The sequence below is a fragment of the Canis lupus genome, chromosome 16 (genome assembly GCF_011100685.1).
Source record: "Canis lupus familiaris isolate Mischka breed German Shepherd chromosome 16, alternate assembly UU_Cfam_GSD_1.0, whole genome shotgun sequence".
Classification (NCBI taxonomy): domain Eukaryota; kingdom Metazoa; phylum Chordata; class Mammalia; order Carnivora; family Canidae; genus Canis; species Canis lupus.
In genome coordinates, this window is record NC_049237.1 from 48,947,332 (window position 1) to 48,970,947 (window position 23,616).

Genomic DNA, 23,616 nt, shown 5'->3' on the forward strand with positions numbered 1-23,616 from the left:
GGAATAATAAAATAGGCAGAACTACCACTCTCTGTATCAAGATGAAAACTTATAACTATTGGGTTTTTCATATAAATGTAGCAAACTACATTTTTAGTTTTAATATAGAATATATTTTCAACCTTAATAAACTCAGATGCTAGAGGATACTTATGTGTTTGTTATTTATTCTCCACAAAAGATCGAGTACACAAGACCACGTGAATTAAAAAAAAATTCGAAGCAAATATTTAAAATAATGCATGTCGTAGTGATAGATTATGATCTAGATAAGGTTTGCTGTTTTTTTTTTTTTTTTTCAATTTAAAAAAAAACAACCCTACAATCTTGGTTTGCTTCTACTCAGGACAGTTCTGTAAATATGCACATGCTTCAGGACATGGTACAAATGAAAATGCTGATAAAAAATGGACATATGTTATCTGGTCTCTCAGTATGTTAAACTTCAGCGGAAATAACTAGAAAAGAAGGAAACGAAATTATCCTTCCCCAATCCATTTCTTATCATTCTTGGAGACTTCCCCTGAGTTCATGGGAGTAGAAATTATTTCTATCAAAGTAGTCCTTGGTTCTGCATCTGCATATTAATGAATTATAATCAAGGTCCTTTCCTCAAGCAAGAAATACAGACAAGGACCTCCTTCTCCATCCTTTTTGGGCACAAAAGCATAGAATCCTTTAAATAACGAACTGGTTAAAAACAACACATCATCTTCTAGGTGGTTCTCTGGTGATGAAGGTAGCTTTTGATTATTTCTCAGGAAATTCTGGTTTCCTTTAAAATGCAGTTCTAATCTTTGAAAACCGATTTCACCCTTAATTTTCTGCAACGCCACCCTCTTTCGGTTGTTAATATACGTTAACTGTTCAAGTTCCATCTAATATTCTTATCAAATTGATGGCTATTCCTCCCCATTGGAATAAAGATTCAGTTCTACACACATGTTTTATTCATCTAGTGTTACTTTTCTGTAGATTACAAACACAAACCCACCACACATTTAATTGAAATTCCACAGCTTTTTGGCATTTCCTCTAGTGATTACTATTATTTCTTTTTTTAGTCTCCTGAAGTGAAAACATTTTTGGGAAAACAATAAGTCACCAATCATGAGGTAAATTGCATCTAGTTGGGTATAAGTTAAATACGTCGTGTTTAGAAATGTGATCGCACCACTGATTTCTCTCTTTTTAACTTTAAGCTAGTCACTTCACCCCCCAAAAATGTTAATCATGATACTTAACACAGGTGAAAAGTATTGAAAGAAAATGTTTAGGAGATTATAATGAGTAAAATTGCAGGATACAGAGGCTGTCTCCGCAATGAATCCTGGTATGTAGAAGAGCTGCCACAAAGTCAGACGAAGTAAACTAAGTGTAAACAACCAACAATAAGTCGGTCCATGAAGGTATTATGAGGCCTAATATTTTCATGTAACGAATCACAACATGTATAGTTTTAAGTTATTACATTCTGGATCACACTTATTTGATTATCTTTTGAGTTCAGTCTGGTGTTTTTCCTAATTAAAATGATTTAATTAAAAAGAAACATGTATGCAAGGGTAAAAAAAAAGGGTTTATCTTAGGTCTTCCTTAGCTAATCATGACAGAGTAGTGATGGGTTTGCATTATACTGCCTGTTGGTCAGCAACATTTGGATCATCTGAAAAGTCACATTTAAAGTAACCAACCGTGTGCCTTGTAGATTCTTTTTACACAATCAGCCTTACTTCATCCTTCCAATAAACCCAGCAGGTGGGCATTTACAGAGGTGGGACCAAGGCTCCTGGATGTTTCCTGCCTACCAACACAGTGGAGGGACGGACGCCTGGTGGCTCAGCGGTTGAGCATCTGTCTTTGGCTCAGGTCGTGATCCTGAAGTCCCGGGATTGAGTCCTGCCTCAGGCTCCCTGCATGGAGCCTGCCTCTCCCTCTGCCTACGTCTCTGTCTCTTTCTCTGTGTCTCTCATGAATAAATAAATAAATACAATCTTTAAAAAAAAAAAGAACACACAGTGGATAAATAACACAGGGGAGCTTAGAACCCACCCAAGGAGGGGGCAGCCCGGGGTGGCTCAGCAGTTTAATGCCACCTTCAGCCCAGGGCCTGATCCTGGAGACCCGGGATCGAGTCCCACATCAGGCTCCCTGCATGGAGCCTGCTTCTCCCTCTGCCTCTGTCTCTCTGTCTCTCATGAATAAATAAATAAAATCTCTGTCTCTCATGAATAAATAAATAAAATCTTAAAAAAAAAAAAAGAACCCACCCAAGGGGCGGGGTGGGGGGCAGTTAAGTTCAGAATCATGCGCCTGAATATCAATGCTTTAGCCTGCTTTAGTAGCTCATACTGTTGGCCATTTAGAAGACCTAAATCACAAAGAGATGCACATAATCTGCAAATCAATCCTGTCAGTCTAGGAATGCCCTATTCCTGTACCAAGGACTTGCCACAACAAAATTTCCTATTAGGGCAATCTTATTTTTAGTGATGGTCCATTTTCTCCCTTTGGTACCCTATTCTATCTCTTAGAGCTTCTACACGGACTCCAAGAAATCCATGCCTTTATGTTTTGTGTACTTTATCACCTTGAACTTATTCTCTCCCTCACACAGGACAAAATTCAATATTTAACAGTTCAAAGCTTAGAAATAAGTGACCAGAAGATATTAGATATAAGTGACCAGGAGATATTAACATTTTAATAAGGAGTAGTTCATTCACACAAAATAGGAATGAAATTCTATTGGGATAATTTAGGCATCACAGAATAATACAAGTGGTTCTTAAAGGAAGGAGTTGCCCTTCAAATGATATCATACCCCAAAAAACTCAGTTCTTTGTTAGAACTGGGTCCAAAATTTTCGTATCCTTTCTCATTGCTGAACGAGGAGAGTACAAATACCCAATTGTACGAGCCAATATTTTTTCATCAGCAATAATTGTTCAAAAGGAGAAACTGGATTTTATAAATGTATGCTAGGATCTGTTTAAATCAGTCGGATAAGTGTCTACATCGCAGCACACAGACAAGCGACCACTGATTTACGTTCTAAAGCCAAAGCACATGCTACCTAGCTAAATCCCTAAAAAAAAAAAAAAATTACCAGCAAATTAAAACAAACAAGATAAACATCAGTGAAAATCATAATGGGACATTTACAACTGATTTATTTTTAAATGGATTTAAGTTGATTTATTGGTGATTGATTATGCATTATACTATATTTTTACACTTGTCAAATGTGATAGGAAAATAAAGCAATGTTGAACATAAATAATCTGACACAATCTGATACACACACATATTTTAAACAGATGCCTTAAATTTATAAAGGTGATCACATAAATGAAGGAATCCATTTATCGGAACTGATTGGCTCCGCCGAAAATCAATTAATTATTTTTTAGGTAAACACCCACCACAGGGTCAAACTATTGGAATTTTACATTATATTCTGGAGTTTCCTTCCAGAATATTACATTTTGCTACTTTACTTTTTTTCTTAACAGGTTTGATTAACTTTATAAAAAGGTGGTCAAATACTGACCATATTAGAGGTTTGGTTTTGATCGCCTCACTAATACTGGTTTTGTTAAGAAGCTGAGCTCTGTGGCTCCTGCAGAGAAAAAAGAGGAAAACAATTAAAGACTCCCACAGGAGGCCCCATCTTTCAGCAGAAGATTTGGGGAACATTCTCATTCATATCCAGTCACAGCCAAATGCCTTTTAAGGGTGTTAGTTTAGTGAGCCATAGCAGGGCTTTGGTTTTCTATTATTTCTTATTGTTAGGTTCAAGGTTCAAGGGGACTTGCAAAGGAAAAATGAAATAGTCCTGATTAGTTTATGTATACAGAATACTTGATTGCAATTCCTGAGAAAGTTGCTTTATTCTTTCAAAATCTTAATTGCCTTGTTGCTTTATTTGGTTGCTGAGTTTTGATTTGTTTCAATGTCACAAAGCTGGCTCATTCATATATCCATGCAGATAAAAAAAATGAGGTTATCTCTAATAAATTTTTTAAAAAATTCATCAAGAAGTTTTCTGAGGCCAGATGATAGTCCATAAGTACAACAACAGAGTAAAATAAAATAAAATAAAACAAATGATGTGTTTTGTGGAGAAGAACAATGAGATTTCATTAAAGTAAGAGAAAGTGAAATTAAGTATAATTTAACAAGTGTAAGTTCCTAATAAAAATACTTCCAGACAAAATGACTGTTATTCAAGGAGCACAATAAAAAAATAATGTATATGTTACATGCCTCCTGTATAATAATGAGATAAAAAAGGCCCAGATATTTATTCACATACAATTAATGAAACTTAATCAACTTTTAAAGAAGTGTAAAAAAGGCTCTCTCCACCATGTAGCATCTGGAGATGCTATAAAGGAAGACAAGAAGACTTAATCACTGCGTAAATGTACTCTAAAGAAAGATGTCAAAGTAGGATTTCAAAAAGATAACCAAAGTATAACAGCAGATAAACATCACATTAACTCAACGCTGGAGGAAAAACACAGGCAAGCAATGCAGACGCATGGGTGAGATTATCATTCTCCATAAACATGTAACTAAATCTCAACATTTTTAAGTTCAAGTCATTTGGTAAAAGCCAAGGAAAAACAAGCATTAAAATGTTACAGATGAAAACAAACTTTTCAAAGCCACATTTTCCTAATTCAAAGTTCACATTATTTTAAGAAGAAAAATCCTTCAGCTTTTTTTTTTTTAACCCTGAAAGCAGGTTTTATCCAAATTTCTAGTGTGCGTGCAACTGCAACTATTAAGGACCTTTAGTCCCACAAATACTTAAGTAAATACTTAAAACAAGCTGTAATTTAGTGAAGTGGATTCCTCCCCATAATACAAAGCCGATACTATCTAACCTTCTGGGGGAAGAACACAAAAGTGGATCTGAATGTGAGGTCTGAAATAATGACAAAGGTTAAGGTTTCCTGACCAAGCCACAAACATACTCAACACTCATGTAAAAGCCTAAAATTAAAGAAGCATTTTATCCCATAATATTCAACGTGACTTACTGTGTTTTAAAAAGAAACAGTGTTGAGAAGACAGAGATCACATTTAAAAACTTCATATTTCACACATACACACACACACACACACACACACAAAGACACTTTTTGAACTTGAAAGTTGAATCAGAGGATTAAGTAAATGTATTCTGTGCAAAGGAAGTGATGATTTCAGGGCTGAGAGTACTTTGAGGTTTGCGATACATTCGGTTGTTCTGTTGTATAAATTACGCTAAGTTTTATAGTAATGAAACGTTTAATAATAGACACTGAGTTTTTAAAATTCCTGTTCTATTACATTTTGTTATTATACAGTATTTATTCTGAAGTTTGGATATGTCAGTTGAATTAAGAAATGCCTCTGCATTACTTTTTTTTTTTTTTTCATTCCAGCTGTGGAACAGAGGGATATTTTAAAATTAATTCAATGAAGAAACAAGACCCTGCACTGCTGACCCACTCGGGTTTGGGTTCATCTTGGCCATACATTCCAAGTGAGTTTAAATGAACAGGCATTATGTAAATAGGAATTGCTAAATAAAAGGCAGCCCTCGTGTATTAATCCAAAGCCTGGGGTGCTTTTAGAGCAGGCTGGAGACAATCCCAGACACCTGGCTTTTGAAAGACCACCAAGAGAATAAGTAAAAGGGGTCCTTAAAAGCGGTTTGAAATGAAATCTAACTTAAATACAAGATTTAGGTATGTTTTTGCTCAGCATTTTTAAAGGTTTATTTTAGTTATTTAATACAAAAAGTCCCACCTTGAAGATACTAAACTATTCTTCAGTCAGTGAATCCTTGAGAAGTAAAATCCTATATAAAAGGACATGGCTGAGAACAAATGATTTCATTTACTGTTATAAAATATATACTCTGTTACATTTCCTTCATTTCAGTACTGACTTTTGCTTGTCTGGAATGAAAAAAGTTACAGGTTTGTCTAGATGAAGTACTGTAAGCACATCACCTGTTTAAAAAGCTGAGCCATAGAAATTAACTAGAAAAAAAAATTTTAGAATGCCTAATTGGTCCCAGGATAAAATATGTAGTCCTAATTGTTTGGGAAAAGTTGAAAGCTCCACAGATACTATAGGAAAATGATTACGAAATTGCACTTTTTTTTCCTGAGAAACAATTAAGTAATGAGCTCAACTTCTTACTGCTTTTAAACCACTTAACTAACATATTCCATAGCTAACGAAATTACCGTTATTAAATTTAGAAGGGAAACGCATGTTATGAGAAATGTTAGGGCCTACAAAAAAGAGAATTCCTGAACATTTAAGACACGGATTTTAGGCAGAGTTAGTATGTTTATTTGTAGGTTCCTATTTCTTTAATTCTCTTAAATTTTTCCTTAGGGGATGGCTACCGTCCCATTGTTTGAACCACCACCAAAGCCACGGAGAAGACCAACAGTGCTGGGAAGGGAATGCTCTTCCACTGGCCAAAGCTGGTTGTAAAATGTATAAGGAAAGTTCTATGCCCAGCCTACATAATTTTTTGGTGAGGCAGTAGAAATTGATGCCATCTATCTAAAAGAAGAAAAGTGGGCAATTTAGTTATCTGAATGCTCTCAGCCTCCACAAATCTTGGAGACATCTGGGGTCAGTAAAGGCACAAAAGTTTAAGTTATGGATGTGTGATTCCAACATCTGTTTATTGAAGAGCTGATATGTATTAAATCTGGTGCTCCATTTTGCAGCATGTGAGATAATTACAAAACGCCATTCTTGGCCGAGGACTACTTGTAATCTATCAGGAAGATAGATATATTCTGCATACACAAAATACTTAAAAAGTATTTTAACAAAAGGTGTCCCCATCAGAGCAAAAACTTTATACCAAAGTGTGTAAAATACTGTACAGAAATATATGTCTTTTGCCCATAGGCTAAATCCTATGAGTTCCCTGGAATAGTTCAATCGTTGGCTTGTCTGAATCTCAAAACTTTCTATAAGAAGATCAATTTAAAAAAAAAAAAAGATCAATTTAAAAAAAACAAAAAGATCAATTTAAGTAGTTTTGAGAGAACAAAAGAAAACATGTATGTCTAATATTTTATGATTTTAATAAAAGAATTAAAACTATAAATTACGATTTAAAATCACCTAATGTGAGAGTTTCCAGGGTGCTTTCATGGCAGATAATTTCCCCAAATACAGTGAATCAGAAGCATCAGCTTGGCTGAAGCTGAAGAACAGTGGGTGGGAACCGGGCCTGGAGACAGGATTCTCTGAGCAGCTCCAAGTGTAATGCTGAGTGGGAACTCCAGATTCAGCGGGGCAGAAGAATCTGTTAGATCTATTTTCACATTGAGGAAAGGAAAGTGCTTGGGACTCCTTCATCTGGCTCAGTTTTGGATCATCCCAAATGCACACCAAGAACACTTAGACTTATCACTGAATCTCAGTGTCTTACTCGGACGATGGGATGGTAATACCTCATACAAGGCAAAGGGAAACAATGAGCCTTTATTAAGCACCGCCTGAACACAAGCACTGGCCATGCCCGATGAACACGGGGTAGACCCTCTACTCTTGGCTTGACCCCAGGGGGGCCCCCATGGGCCTGTCACTCATTATTGATTCTCATGGGCCACCTTTTCTGGGAAGTAACTTAAAACCAATCACCTCTAAAATCTGAGCATCTCTCCTGCCCATCTCAAAATGCTTGAATAAAACAGTGAATCACCTTTAAAAAAATATATATATATGACAAAAATTCTGCCAACTATAAAACACTATTTAAATGCTGGTGATCGTGTTAAAAATAATTACAAGTTTAAAACTCATGATTCTAAAAAAAAAAATCACTTTCAAACCAAAGAATATTCTATGTATTACGTTCCATAATATTAACAAAAATAGTCAACACTTACTCAGCCTGAACTATGTGCCAGGAGTGATGATAATATCTTTACATGTATAAAGTCATTAATCCTCACTAGAAACCTGTGAGGCAGCTATTATTATTATGTCCACTTGAGATACAGGACACTGGACCCCAGAAATTAAGTAATTTGCCCAAAGTCACACAGGCAGTAAGTGGCAAAGCTGTAATTTAAACACAGGTAGTTTCAAAGGCACCAGGGTGGCTCAGCGGTTGAGTGTCTGCCTTTGGCTCAAGGTGTGATCCTGAGGTCCTGGGTTTGAGTCCCAAGTCAGGCTTCCTGCAGGAAGCCTGCTTCTCCCTCTCCCTCTCTCTGTGTGTCTCTCATGAATAAATAAATAAGATCTTTTTTTTTTAAAAGATTTATTTATTTATTTATTTATTTATTTATTTATTTATTTATTTACTTATTTATTTATTTATGATAGACAGAGAGAGAGAGAGAGGCAGAGACACAGGAGGAGGGAGAAGCAGGCTCCATGCCGGGTGCCCGACATGGGATTCGATCCCGGGACTCCAGGATCACGCCCTGGGCCAAAGGCAGGCGCTAAACCGCTGAGCCACCCAGGGATCCCCATAAATAAGATCTTTAAAAAAAAACAAACATAGGTAGTTTCCTTTGGGAGTCCACACTCTTCACTAATATGCTCTACTGCCTCTCACATGTGTTATTTCCATGATCCTTCATTCTCTTACCATTTAATACATGCCTCCTGGAAACTAGGCCCTATGCTGAGCATTCGTCTTGTGGTAGGACGATGCTGGTCTAATAGTATGTGGCCACACAGAAGAATACTGATCCTGTACATTTCCTCAGACCTAACTACCTTAACTACAACATCTAATTTGTTCAAGGCATTGTTAATTTTGGCAAAATAAATCATTCGCTGTGCAACACAAAAAGGCTGAAGCAATCATACAGCAAAGCATAACTGTTGGACAGGTATCATTTCGTTTGTGTAGACCAAGCCATATTCCCAGAGCCACTGAGGTGCCCTTCCAGAGTTCCATAAACACCCATGGGCACCTATGCGCATAAGATATGCAAAGGCAAGTTGGCTTTATTTGGAAGATGATTACCTCATTTTCAAATCTCGGGGCTCCCACGGACCAACACCACTGGCTTTCCCCCTGCTGTCCTCATGAAGACAGACTTGGCTATGCCTTACAGAAGCAACCATTGTCAATGGACATATTTTAGCGCCGTATGTCCTTATGCCAGGACAGAAATTGACAGTAAGACAGCTAAAAGCTTTCTTGTGCTGTCGGTGTCTCTTTGGCAGAGGAAAAAGTAGGAGGGTCTCCTCTCAAGTTATTTTCAGATGTTTTAAATAGGCCATACTCCTATGGGCCTCTTTATTCTGGTGGCACTTCTGTACAAGCACTCTGAGGGATTTGGTCTTGATTTTAGAATTATGCAGAGAAGTAAGAAAAGAGCAGCTTAAAAAAAAAAAAAAAGAAAAAGAAAAACCACCAGGGTGTGAAGTATTTCAGTATGTTCACTAGCATATAGACGTTTTGTGCTTTGCAAATATAGGTATATATGTATGTGTGTGTATACATACAGGCAAATGCATATGTTTATATACAGGTACATGTATTTAAATTAGGCAGACCAGAGATCTGAAGTAATCAAGGTTAAAAAAAAAAAACAAAACATGCCTCTAAAGTGTGAGCAAACTCAATAGAGCATCGGGGCTAAGCCAACTGCTCCTGACATCCTTAAAAAATATACCATAGTAGGTTGTGAGGAATCACTCATAAAATTTCTAGTGAAAAGATAAAATATAGACGATCATGTTATCTGCCTTAAAATGCTTTTTCTGAAATAGTCATGTACCACATTCTTCCTGGGCAAATTTATTCTCACACCTTGCAAATCCAGAGAATAGACTGCAAGTCCATTAAAGTGTTTGCTGTCTTTAAAAGCTCTTTTTCCCCTACTTACAGTGTGTAACAAATTAAATATCCAATTGAAATAATGAAAATGTCAATACTTGTAATAAAACTTTTCTAAAAAAAAGAAATTAAAAAATGAAAATGAATAGAATGAAAATGTTTTTCTTTTTTTTTTTTTTCCCTCCCTTTAGACATTCTTTCAATTAGAAAGGAGACCAAACTTAAATTATAGCTACCAATTAATTTTTCTGCTCTGGAAAGTGAAATAAGCATCTTTCATTAAATTGGATATTAAAGCTCATTGGTTATACTAGGAACCTCCAGATTAATGGACTAGAGTTCTTCCATTTCAATTATTTTCACTACTTCCTAATTTCAGTTCAACTGCCCTCCTCTCCCTGGTGGGGCTCAATCTGACTCCTATTGCCCCAAAGTATTTAACTGACTCTTTCCACTACTGTGGGTCACTCAGGTAATCTGAATTTGAAGGGTACAATCTCTTTGTTAAGTGTGTGTGTGTGTGTGTGTGTGTGTGTGTGCGCGCGCGCGCAGATGTGAGTGAATTAGTAGCTAAGGAGGATTTTGTAGATGAAATCAGAAGGTGAAGACGAGGAAGAAGAAAAAATACAGAAAGAATGCCAGCGATGGAATGAAAGTAGGCAGTTACTCAGAACTTTTGCTTCACAGCCATATACACTTACATATGTGTTTCAAGAATCCCCAAAGAATGGGTGCCTGTGGCTCAGTGGTTGAGCATCTCCCTTCGGCCCAGGGTGTGATCCGGAGTCCTGGAATCAAGTCCTACATCGTGCTCCCCACAGAGAGCCTGCTTCTCCCTCTGCCTGTGTCTCTGCCTCTCTCTGTGTGTCTCATGAATAAATACATAAAATCTTTTAAAAAATTAAAAGGGGATCCCTGGATGGCGCAGCAGTTTAGCCTGCCTTTGGCCCAGGGCGCTATCCTGGAGACCCAGGATCGAATCCCACATCGGGCTCCCAGTGCATGGTGCCTGCTTCTCCCTCTGCCTGTGTCTCTGCCTCTCTCTCTCTCTCTCTCTCTCTATCATAAATATAAATAAATAAATAAAATAAAATAAAATAAAATAAAATAAAATAAAATAAAAAGAATCCCAAAAGAATAAGGAGGGCAAAGAAAAAATCAGTTCTAATTTTAGACTGTATGTAAATTAAATGTCTAATGATCATATATAAGTTTGCTTTTTTTTCAATTACCTATTAATGAAGGAACAATTCTTACTCTTCCAGATACTACCCTTGGCATCAAAATCGATTTAGTTAACGGATCCAGAGAAATTTCCTGAGACAACATAATTTGATCATCAAGATAAACTAGATACAGAGACTGCAATCTTTGAGGAAATTAATCTTTATTTCTGACTTATCAATTTGCATGAAGTGTCCTTTTCAAATGATGCTTTATGATTTACAAAACACTAACTAATAACATAGCAATAAAAATAGCAATATTTTTTTACTTAGTATCACCCAAGAAGGGATCTAAGAGTCAATATTTATAAGATAATAACATTGAAAATTTTGGTCAGTACTCCAGACACGGCCAAGGAGGCCTGAATATTTGTCTTTCTTTTCTTTTCTTTTTTTCTTTTCTTTTCTTTTCTTTTCTTTTCTTTTCTTTTCTTTTCTTTTCTTTTTTCTTTTCCTTTTCTTTTCTTTTCTCTTTCTTTCCTTCTTTCTTTTCTTTCTTTCTTTTTCTTTCTTTCTTCTTTCCTTTCTCTATCTTAAGATTTTATTTATTTATTCATGAGAGACACAGAGAGAGAGAGAGCGGCAGAGACATAGGCAGAGAGAGAAGCAGGCTCCATGCAGGGAGCCTGATGTGGGACTCGATCCTGGGTCTCCAGGATCACACCCTGGGCCGAAGGCAGATGCTCAACCACTGAGCCACCCAGGCATCCCTATTTATTTATTTTTAAAGATTATTTATTTACTCATGAGAGACAGAGAGAGAGAGAGAAGCAGAGACACAGGCAGAGGGAGAGGCAGGCTCCCTGCAGGGAGCCCGATGCGGGACTCGATCCCGGAACCCCAGAATCACGATCTGAGCCAAAGGCAGATGCTCAACCGCTGAGCCCCCCAGGTGTCCTGTCCCCACATTATTTTTACACCTCTTGCAGATATTCCACTTTTAAGCTGTCACCCTCCTGGCACTGCTAGCTTTGTGTACAAGCTGGATGTACGAAGCGCCCAACTTCCCCTACTCCATATCTCATTGTCCCCCACTGTGTCCTTGAGCCACAGCAGAAGATACTCCTTTCCTCCTCACAATGTATGGAGGTTCTCATCCAAACTTCCTGCCTCAGAGACCTTCCCCTATTACCCATCAATCTTCCTGTTTTAACATTTTCTGGTCACACAGGCCAATGTCTGTGCATGTGGCCTTGACGCTTTTCCAAACACCATGCACGTGGTTTCCATTCCCAAGACTGGCTCCTCACCTCCTCACAGCTCCTTCACTGAAGGCTCTTCTGGGCCCTCGCTTTTCTCTCTTCCCAGAGATATTTTCCCTCTCGGAGTTTAACTGGGACTTGCTTGGAAATGCATTTCACCAAAACTTCTGATGTATTTCCCCCAAACTCTTGTCATGAATTTTCAAAATCTTCCTGGAGTTTTACTCTGATGTGCCAGTGTCACCTGCAAAGGCAGGGAGGGCAGGCGCCAGGTCTGTCCTGACACTTCAGTTCAGAGCCCTGAGTGTCCAAGTGCTGTTTCCTAGGTGCTCAATCCCAATGTGCATATTTAAAAAGTGTACATATGCATATTTTAAAAACTGCTTATCATTCTTCATGTTTATTTGATAGAATCATGAAAGTTAGAGAGTCAAATAAAGAATAGAAATAACTTTATTTTTCTTTTCCTTTCCTTTTTTTAAAAAATAAAACATTTTATTTGTTTATCTGACAGAGAGAGAGAGAGAGAGAATGAGCACAAGTAAGGGGGAGAGGCAGAGGGGAAGCAGGCTCCCTGCTGAACAGGGACCCTGATGTGGGGCTCGATCCCAGGACCCTGAGATCATGACCCAAGTGGAAGGCAGACACCTAACTGACTGATCCACCCAGGCACCCTTTCCTTCCCCTATCCTTTTTTTTCTTTTTTTTTTTTTTTTTAATATTTACTTTCAGGGCCTAGGACAAAATCTAAGAATCTTCTTTGGATTCTTCTTTTTCATTCATATTCACACGGTCGCAAGGTCTAGTCAACTATGCATGTTTATTCAGGTTTATATTCAGGACAGAATTATTGAAATTAGTCCCCATAAGGCAAATCCACTTTATAACAGAGCAGTAAGGATTCTCCAGGTTCTAGTTCAATATAGTTCAAGCACAATATTCAGCAGAACACTAAAGTCATTACATTGGGTCTGGACTCTGTTTATATATTTTAATACAAGCTCTTTACCACCTTGTTCGTTTCTATTTCTCATTGTTCCTAACATGGGTCTCTGCACACAGGACTTAATAACTTAGGGAACTTACAAATAATTTTAAATTTACCTTGTAACTCTATAGTTTTCTATAATTTGGGGGTCCCTTGATTGCCAGTGCCTAAAGTAATCAATAAAAATATTCTGGACACAGAGGTATTCCCCAATATAAATTCATAAACTGATCAATCATCTGTTTAGTAAACAGTATCTTGTGAATATGATTTCTGCAGCCACGGAGCTGATGCAGCCAATTTCTAAAGGTTGATTACCAAACTAAAAATGGGTGGTAACGCTATTCAGATATAGCCTAAGGCAACACTCCAACTTCATATTTTTTTAATCTCTCTCATTCAACACCTAAGTATATACTCTTCTGTATTGCAAACTCAAACAGGCAGGTCTGACCACTTTAAAGACAGTCCACTGATTGTGGGCTTCCTTCTTAGCATTCTTCCCATCACCTCTCAGTTCTGTACCATGTACCTACTATGTCTGGAGTAAATACTTCTTGAATAAATACTCAGGGTTATTGGCTAAATAACGCGTTACTATGAATTCAACATAAATAAATACAAATTCATATTTTTTAAAAAGCTGAAATGATAGCCTCTGTAAAACATATATATCACGATATTCACAAAGGTCTAAATAAATATTTATAATGGCATACTATAAAAGCCAATTTAGATGTCTCTGTTAATATTTTTAATTATGTCAGTTCATGAATATTTTATTTCAAATCATTTCTTTCTCCTTGCCAAATGGAAATGATCATAAGGCCTCTTTTGAAGTCAAAGGAGACCCTTTGCTAATAAAGTAAAAATGACAAAGAAAGAATTATCAAAGAAATAGCAAATTTTAACATTTTTTTCTATATATTTTTAGTAAACCGAAGTTCTGCTTATAAAAATCAGTAAGCTACAAAGATTCATTTTAAACTATTTAATAGCCATGTGATACCAACTCACCCACTTTTACTAAGACTGCACTATTTGCCATACATGCTATTTATTAAATTTTCATTTTTAAAAATGTTTTAAAGTGAAATAGACAATGACAAGAAACATGATCTTTGATGTGGAAAACACAGTTGGTACTGAACTGTGTTGTGGATTATAACAGATCTATCTGGCTTGTAAATTTTAAGTTAAAAGTAACAATCACTTTGCAGAAAATAAAAAAGCTGCTATTAAATATAATTTGGAAAACAGAAGCCAGTTAGCACTTGGATCATACAAGTAGAAAGAAGGCTCTTATTAGAGAAAAGGAGATTGAAAGAAGTAGAAAAATGCCCTTAAAAAAATATCATTGGCCCCTAATTTAGTCTAGGACTCTGAGAGACTACTTAACCAGAATAGTAACTATCTAACACACAGAGACTTACATTCTAAAATTTATCAAGTTGGGGATCCCCGGGTGGCTCAGCGGTTTGGCGCCTGCCTTCGGCCCAGGGCCTGATCCTGGAGACCCGGGATCGAGTCCCACATTGGGCTCCCTGCATGGAGCCTGCTTCTCCCTCTGCCTGTGTCTCTGCCTCTCTCTATGTCTATCATAAATAAATAAAATCTTTAAAAAAATAAAATTTATCAAGTTTACCAATTTAAAAAGTTTGTGTAAGTTTATTTAAGTAGCATATTTTTGCGTAGTTATAATGTTGGCTGAAAAATACTTTGTATCCTATTGAAAGCAGGCAATACTTCGATGTAAAATTTTCTAGACACTTGCCAGAACTCAAACAACTAAAGGTAATTTTCAATTTTTTAAATAAAACTGCCTTGATTTATAATGGGCCTGTTGGACCTGATGACCATCCTACTATAGCTTTTACATGAATAACACTGAATTTCGTCATGCAAATTACAGATAGTACATTTTAAGAAGTAAGAAACATCAGAAGTCTCATTAGATTGCCTTAAATTTGATTAGAAAAAAAAAACCCACTCTAAAATATTTTCTGTACGAGCTCAACATGACACATGTACATCATCACTGAAATTTTACTTTGCCACTTAACATTTTCCATAATTTGTCTAATGAAATTAGCTAATGTGATTTTATTATTGCTATTTCTGTTATAAATCTTACAGATGGTTTTTTTTTAACTTGGAAAAAGATCAAAATACTTGCAGGTTTCAGATTGCCATTAGACGTAATAATTATACACTAAACTAATTACCACTAAACCAAAACCTGACTTACAACTAATTAAATTTTATTACATCAACATAGAGCATAGACTTCCAATTTAACACAGGGCGCAACTATAAACACAAGAGTCTATCAGTCTGCCTGTTTATTTCAAGTAAAATGTCCAGGTCAGATTTATAAAGTTTGAACTTGGCAGGACTTGCAGACTAATTTGTCAGTTTCACAAATGTACTAATTTGCTGACTTCTAAGGCAAGGGGAAAGGTGCTACCTGCAAAGTGAACACACTGGATTATGCCAAGTAATTCACGTAATAGCTGAATGCACAATATACAAAGATTATTGTTATGGAGAAATATGGAATGCAAAGAGGGAGTCATTTATTTTCAGTTCAGACATGCATTTTAGTTGTGACATCATTTATTCTGAGATTACTGACATACAACATTGCTGAGTCGTGGTTTCTTTTGTGTAAAAGAGAAATGAAATAAAAACATGCACGTTATCTTAGAGGAATGCAGGAAGCATGAAGAGCAGAATCTTTACAGGAGATGAAAGTAACCAATTGTTTGCTGTCAAAGGAGCCAGTGCAGACTCCACTGCAACACCAACTGCAACCCAGTATTCATCTCTAAAGAGTAGATACAGGATCTCCATTTATTTTTCATCAAACTGCCATTTGAATTTGCCATTTGCAACAATGGAAAAGTATAAGGGATTCACTTTATAAACTTTAATTTTATAAAAAGTGTTTACTTTCTACCAGATGGTAAGATTAAATTACATAAACACTGTCAGCAAGCTGAATCCTCAGATGTATTCATTCCCACCACAGAAGCTTCAAAACCTGTCTATAATTTTGTTACTGATGTTTAGAAACAGCTGTAGCTGACACTGCTACATGTTATATATGTCAGCTTTAAAGGATTAAATATTCTTAACCCCCAATGGAGAGGTCTTTTGCTGTTAACAAATGCTAGTGTAAATTACACCGGAAGTTGTGATTCCAGTAGCCATACCTCACACGAGATATTTGGTAAACAATATAGTCAAGGATCATAAGTTTTTCATTATTCCTGGAAATTCTGTTTGATGGGGGCAAGAGAAAAGATTTTAAATGCACAGCATTTTCTCATACTAAACATAAGATAAATCCTCCTCTAAAAAGCCCCTCACATATATCTTCATTAATATTTTAGATGGTAGTAAATTATATATTTTTCTCTTCAGAAGAATTCAATCTGTCTCAAGAGGCTTTTTTTTTTTTCTTGGTGCAGATTTTTCCTTGACTTTTTGGGAGATTCCTGGTGTCTCTTCCATTAGAGTTTAAAATGATCTTTACCCTAAGTGTTCCAAAATGATGGTAGAGTCAGCAGGGTTTTCTGAAATGCTGCACTTTGAATTTTGTGCTCAGTTAAGCTATCTAAAAGAACAGAATTAACCAGCCTACCTAACTAGACTGCAGGCTTCAAAATCACTTGATTTATGAATTAATCTAATCTAATTTTCAGGAAGTGTTGATTAATGGCCGTCTAACATACAGATCTTTGGAGATGATATTCATCAACACAAAAATACACCCACACTCCCACACACACACACATTCCCCCCCCCATATAATTTTCGTTTTTAAACTTTAATCACCATGGACTTGATGAATAATTTTAAGCCTATAAATAGACATATAAATAAAGGTTCTGAAAAAAATTGGGCAAATGCAATAAATAACTATACACAGTATGTTCTTTTTTCAGATCATGTAGTAAATGAAAAGTGGCCCACATAAATAAAAAGATAAAATAAGCTGATTGATTAGTGGCAATAAAAGAGCTATCAGGTGCGGCGGAGCAGAAAATTCAACACAAATTACCAAAATTAGAGCAAGCGTTTACACATATAACCCACATCACATTGAAAGTTACATTTTACATAAAGTCTAAAGACATTATGATCTTTTTTTTTTTGGTCTAGTCACCATATACTAACAACAGAGACCCTCATGGATACGGAAAGAGAGTGATGATGATGATGTAGGTGGTTTCACATGAAGCTTCTGAATCTAGTCTGATTTGCAAGTGTACCTGTAATCCCCAGCTGAGCGGTATAACAGCACCAGTGGAAATTCAAGCTTGTCCCTTGTCCTACATACCATCATAATATCCTAACTTAGTGCAGTGACTAATGTCCTATCTCACAAAACAAGTGCAGCTGCACAAGGGAAGTAACACTTCATTTCTTTGAAAGAGATAAGTAAACCCAAGAATTCTCTCTTTCCTCCGTGTGTCACTCTTCTTCTTTACCAAATTCTGTCCCCGATACACTTTCAGAATCTAATTATGCACTTAGGTTGTGAATTAGGATAATCAATGTATTGAGGCAAGGCATTTACAGAAAAAGGAAGCTGCGTTCTGATTTAATACAAAAGAAAACATTTATTTGACTTTGTTATTCATTTGACTTTCTAGTCCTGTGAAATCAGTACTTTTAAGGATAATTGGATGAAACAAACTTTTTGTAGTTTTTGAAAGGAAAAAAGGCATCCTTTCTGATAAATGTCTTCATTTTGTACTACCAGATGTCTTTCTGTATCCTCTCCTGCTTTCTAATTTTATTTTTACAAGTGTGAGAACAGTGAAAATGCCAGCCATTGTAGTCAGGCAGCCTGAGGCCCAGCGAAGATGGCACCATGAGATGTGATCTTGGTGCTTTTACATAAAGGGTGAATGTGAAGTCCATTTGGCTTCTGGGGATCCAGGTACCCACAGAGCACACCGGGATCCACACTGGACTAGCTCCATCATACAGGCAAACCCCATTTTAATTCCAACACAGAAGAGCATCCACAAAACAAATATAGCTAAAGGCAGAACACGGTTTGCTCCTTCTCTTTACCTTTACACAATTTTCTAAGTCTGAAAGAATCTGGAATTTGACAGTTAGAATCAATAATTACATGAGTAGATCTCTGGATTTTTTTTTTTTTAAAGGGAGAGCAGAAATTTGGTTAGAAATAAATTTCAAAGCCCATTATAAAACTACTCGAAAGCATTACTTCCACACGATAGGCATTTGTGCTAAAGGTTTTGGGGTTTGGGGTGAACTGCCACAAAGATTCCCCTGGCAGGGGATCCCCAGGTGGCTCAGCGGTTTAGCACCTGCTTTCGGCCCAGGGCGTGACCCTGGAGTCCCAGGATCGAGTCCCGCATCGGGCTCCCTGCATGGGGCCTGCTTCTCCCTCTGCCTGTGTCTCTGCCTCTCTCTCTCTCTCTGTGTGTGTCTCTCATGCATAAATAAATAAAATCTTTAAAAAAGTTAAAAAAAAAAAAAAGATTCCCCTGGCAGCTGCAAAATGATGGCAAAATCTGTTCCAGTCTATGACGCCCCTCAGAAGGATAGTCTTGATTCACATGAAAGGCCAGATTCTGGGGTATCACCATCCCTCCGTGTCAGCACAGAAGCAGGGGGAGGGGGTTGGTTACTCCTCTCTCTCCTTAGTTAAAGCATCAGCACTGAAGCCCCTAAGAGTGACTTACAGAAAAGGTATATGAGAAGTTGTCTGCCGTTTGCGTGTTCCGTGGCAAGTTGCCACTGCATCAAGAAAGTGTATTAGAACCTGCTGTTTTGGGGACGCCTGGGTGGCTCCTTTGGCTCAGGTCGTGACCCCGGGGTCCTGGGATCAGGTCCCATATTGGGGTCCCCTCAGGGAGCCTGCTTCTCCCTCTGCCTGTGTCTCTGCCTCTCTCTGTGTGTCTCTCATAAATAAATAAATAAATAAATAAATAAATAAATAAATAAATAAATAAATAAATCTTGAAAAAAAAAAAAGCCCCATGCCCCACTACCATGCAGTGACTAGAGAGGCAGGAATGAGATGGAACAGATAAGAAAAATTTCCCGATGTGTCCAACTCTAGAGGTAGTCACAAATTAAAAGGCTGATTTGGGCTTCTTAACCCTGGGTCTTTGCCATGTGACAAGTGGTCAGCAGTCTGATAAAAGGGTATTATTATCAAGTAACTTCTCCAGCCTCAGGAACTCTCTGAACGTAATGTAGAGTCTCAACCCTGATGGATCTTACAACCCAGGAATGGAAATCCTAAAATAATGAAATAAGTCTTGACCTTATCATTGCTCCACTAAATGCTAAGTTCTAAGGAAAAAATGAGCCATCTAGGAGTTTCCCTGGAGGAGATGGTGTTTGAGATGGGATCTGAAGGACAGTTGGATTCAAAGCAGTGGTTTCTCAACAGATGTGCCAGAAACACCTGGGAGGCTTTTTAAAGCTACTGATTATGACCAGGTCCTAACTCCAGAGTTTCTGAATTAATTAGTCCAGGATGAAACCCTGGTATTGGTATTTTTTGAGAGCTCCCTAGGTGATTCTAAAGTGTAGTTGTGGTTGTAAAGTACTGAATAAACAAAGTATAGATGGGGATACCCTGTTTTCCAAAATAAGAGAGAACACAAATAGTAAATAATAGAATGGTCTAGGCTCCACGTTCAGATGGTTAAAAGCTTTTGGAGAAAAAAAAAAAAAAAAGAATATAGAGACTCCAGAATTAGTAGTCTGAAGTCCGGTTTTAGAATCCTGGATCTTTCACTCATCTGCTTATTCAACTAACTGGTATTTATAAAGGACTATGGATAGGTACAATGCACATTACTGATAAAATGAAGGAGCAGAGCCAACAAAGTTCCCAGCTTTATGGGCTTTACAGCAAAGTATAAAAGGAGGACATAAAAGGGGTTTTGTATTATGTATTGTTTTAAATAAGGAATGATATGATCCTTTTGCATGCTTAAAAAAATCACTCTGGCTGTGATGTGGAGCGTGAATTGGAGAGAGAGGTCCAGATCGAATGCCAGTGGATCAATTAGAAAGCTAATGTGGTAGTTCAGTCCAAATGTCATGGGAACTTGGATTAGCGTGGCAGTGGTGGAGACAAAATTGTATATGGTTTCAAGGAGGTATTCAGAAAGCAAAAAAAAAAAAAAAAAGAAAAGAAAAAAAGATAAAATGCAAACTAGGTGTTGTGAATAACCAGATATACGGGGACTTGATCGATACTCATGTCATTCACTGAGTTGGAGCTCACCCGGAGAGGCTGAAGCTGGTGGCTCAGCGGTTTAGCGCTGCCTTCAGCCCAGGGCCTGATCCTGGCAATTTGGGATCAAGTCCCACATCAGGCTCTCTGCATGGAGCCTGCTTCTCCCTCTGCCTGTCTCTCTCTCTCTCTTTCTCTCTTTCTCTCTGTGTCTCTCATGAATAAATGAATAAAATCTTAAAAAAAAGAAATTGTTAAAAAAATAAAAATAATTAAAAAAAAAGAAAGATCACAAGTTCAGCTCACATGTTAGTGTTAGGAGCACTGCAGACATCCAAGAGCATACGTCAGGTGGTTCAATACACCTACGATAACCACAGGGATGTGTTGCCCGGGACAGTTCATACCAATTGTCCTGGTTTCCTGACATTTGGTGGCCACTTTGACTCTGCAAAGATCCTTGTTTGGATGACAGATTATAAGGCCCCCCTCTCCACCCCAGGTATGTAGATCTTGAGCTACGGGCAGAAGTTCAGAGTGGAATATCAGCAAACTGCCCACAAGCGACCACAGAGGCCGTAGGAACATATGACATCACGGCAGTTGGGAGAATGGTCACAATGAGGACAGCTGAAGGTCTCACGGCTGATCTCTGAGGCACTCCAGTATTTGCAGGCCAACCGGAAGAGGACGAGATGCTAACACAGTAAACAGAGCTGTGCTAGGATGCAGGGAGCAGCGTGCCACACAGCAAAGGGAAGCTCAAGCTCAGGGGCTGCTACCGAGGTCAAAGGATGTCACCCCAGCCTCAGTTTTGTCCCATTTTAAAATCAAGTGCTTCACCTGTATGATCTTTTAAATTCCTTCCTACTGCTGGAACACTTTCATTCTAATAAGCTAGAAGACAGCACAGAATGAGTTAAATGATAAAAAGATGGACAAATACTCTGATATGGTATCAGAGAGAGAGAGAGATACCAGAGAAAGAAGAAAGAAAAGAAAAGAAAAGAAAAGAAAAGAAAAGAAAAGAAAAGAAAAGAAAAGAAAAGAAAAGAAAAGAAAAAGAAAAGAAAAGAAAAGAAAAAAGAAAAGAGAGAGAGATGGATGAACAATTAATTCTACTGAGAGAATCCGGAACAGTTTCACAGAGAATATTTAACCTGGCACAGAGAGGGGAACACTTGTCCGGTGAATGGGGAAAGAGCCAGCAAACCAACCTGCGTAAAAGCATGCTGTGCACGAGAAACCCACTGGGAGGTGGGCTGTGCAGGGTCTTGGCCAGACCATGAAGGATATACCCCGACTACCATGCTAAGGAGCTTGGGCTTCACCCTATAAAGAGGAGGCACTGTGAGTTCAGGAGCCAGTGACATGACCAGATCACGGTATCAGGACGGGTACTCCCCGACGGGGATCTAGAAAAATGGATTGGAGAGACGTACGTTGAGTGGCAGGAAGGCCAGCTGGAAGGCATGATTCGTAGTCAGGATGAGGGATGAGGGGAGTCCAAACTGGGGAGCTGGCAGTGAGGATGGAAAGGAGCAGCGGGCACTGAAACCCAGCCTAGGGAGCATCGGCAGGCCCTGGTGGCGGGTCAGACGTGACTAGTGAGCCATGGGACCATCTAGAAGATGCCGTTAGACTTCTACCTTGTGTGATCAGAGAGGAGGATGGTGCAGACACAGTAGGGGCAGCTTTCGTCCTCAAGCTTGAGAGAAAAGCTGCCAAGTATGCTTTCTTGCAAACAATGAAGTTGAAGTGATAAGGAACGACTCCCACCTTACACGTTCCTCTCTCCCTCTTGAGTTCCTGCAGGGTGTACAGTTTGTGTCACATCCTCAGATTTCATTCTAGCTGCACGTTGTTAGTACAGTCACCTAATTAGCATATGTTTCCTGGGGGGGCTTCTAAAATATACATCCTCTTTATTTTTGCATCCCTTTCTCACCAAGCCTAAACCAATGGTCGACTCAGAGCAGATACTTAATAAATGATAATGTAATAAAGACATCAGAGCTAAAATTAAAAAAAAAAAGACACAAATGGCCACCATCCGTTGTAGCCAACTAACATTTCACACAAATGCTTAAAATGTGCTTTTCATAAAGACATTAAGAAATCCACTGGGCTAACTAATATGCTAGTGGATATGTTTTGTATCCTGTCTTTTTGAAAGAAATAAACAAGATACATCCAAATGCTAAGTAATTCTCTTAAGTAAATGGAAACATTTTTCACTATGCTCATTTGTTTTGTAATTATTTCTACTTAATATATCAATACATTTTAAATATATGTTTCAAACTTGGACACGAAATTTCCATGAAAAGTTTCCTGGCATCTCTATTACAATTTATATATAACCTATAAAAAGAATTTATAAATATATAATACATGTATATAATTTATATAACTACATAGCTTATTTTTGTTATATATTGTATATATAATTAACACTATTCTTTATATATAATATATATTATATACATATATAATTCCAACAGTCATGTGGGAAAAAGATGTCTGTTTTCATTTAAAAAATATGAACTAGAATATACTTAAAATGTTGACCCTGGGGGGATGGATCCCTGGGTGGCTCAGTGGTTTAGCGCCTGCCTTTGGCCCAGGGCGCAACCCTGGAGACCCGGGATCGAGTCCCATGTCGGGCTCCCAGTGCATGGGGCCGGCTTCTCCCTCTGCCTGTGTCTCTTCCTCTCTCTCTCTCTCTTTCTCTGTGTGTGTGTGTGTGTGTGTGTGTGTCTATCATAAATAAATAAATCTTTAAAAAAAATGTTGACTCTGTCAAACAGGTTTTTTTTTTTCCACAAAATATCCCAGTTACCTGACATCATTAAGGAATGTGTCTTCGAATACACTTTAGAGATGAATCTTATACTCCTTGAAATATCAAAAAAAAATTTTTTTTAAGATTTTATTGCTTTAGTTGATAGAGCAAGTGAGCACAAGCAGGGGGACCGGGAAGGAGAGGGGGAAGCAAGCTCTCTGCTGAGCAGCAGCTCCACATGGATCTCAATCCCAGGACCCTGGGATCATGACCTGAACCAAGGGCAGGTGCTTAACCGACTGAGCCATCCAGGTGCCTCAAGAATCTTTTCATCTTTTTT

At 37.7% G+C, this 23,616-nt stretch overlaps 1 protein-coding gene across 6 annotated transcripts in view; it reads right to left on the minus strand.

The window, feature by feature from the left end:
* LOC119874670 (teneurin transmembrane protein 3) overlaps positions 1–23,616 on the minus strand; it is a 601,805-nt gene that overhangs the window by 561,974 nt on the left and 16,215 nt on the right. The gene's annotated exons all lie outside the window — the stretch shown is intronic.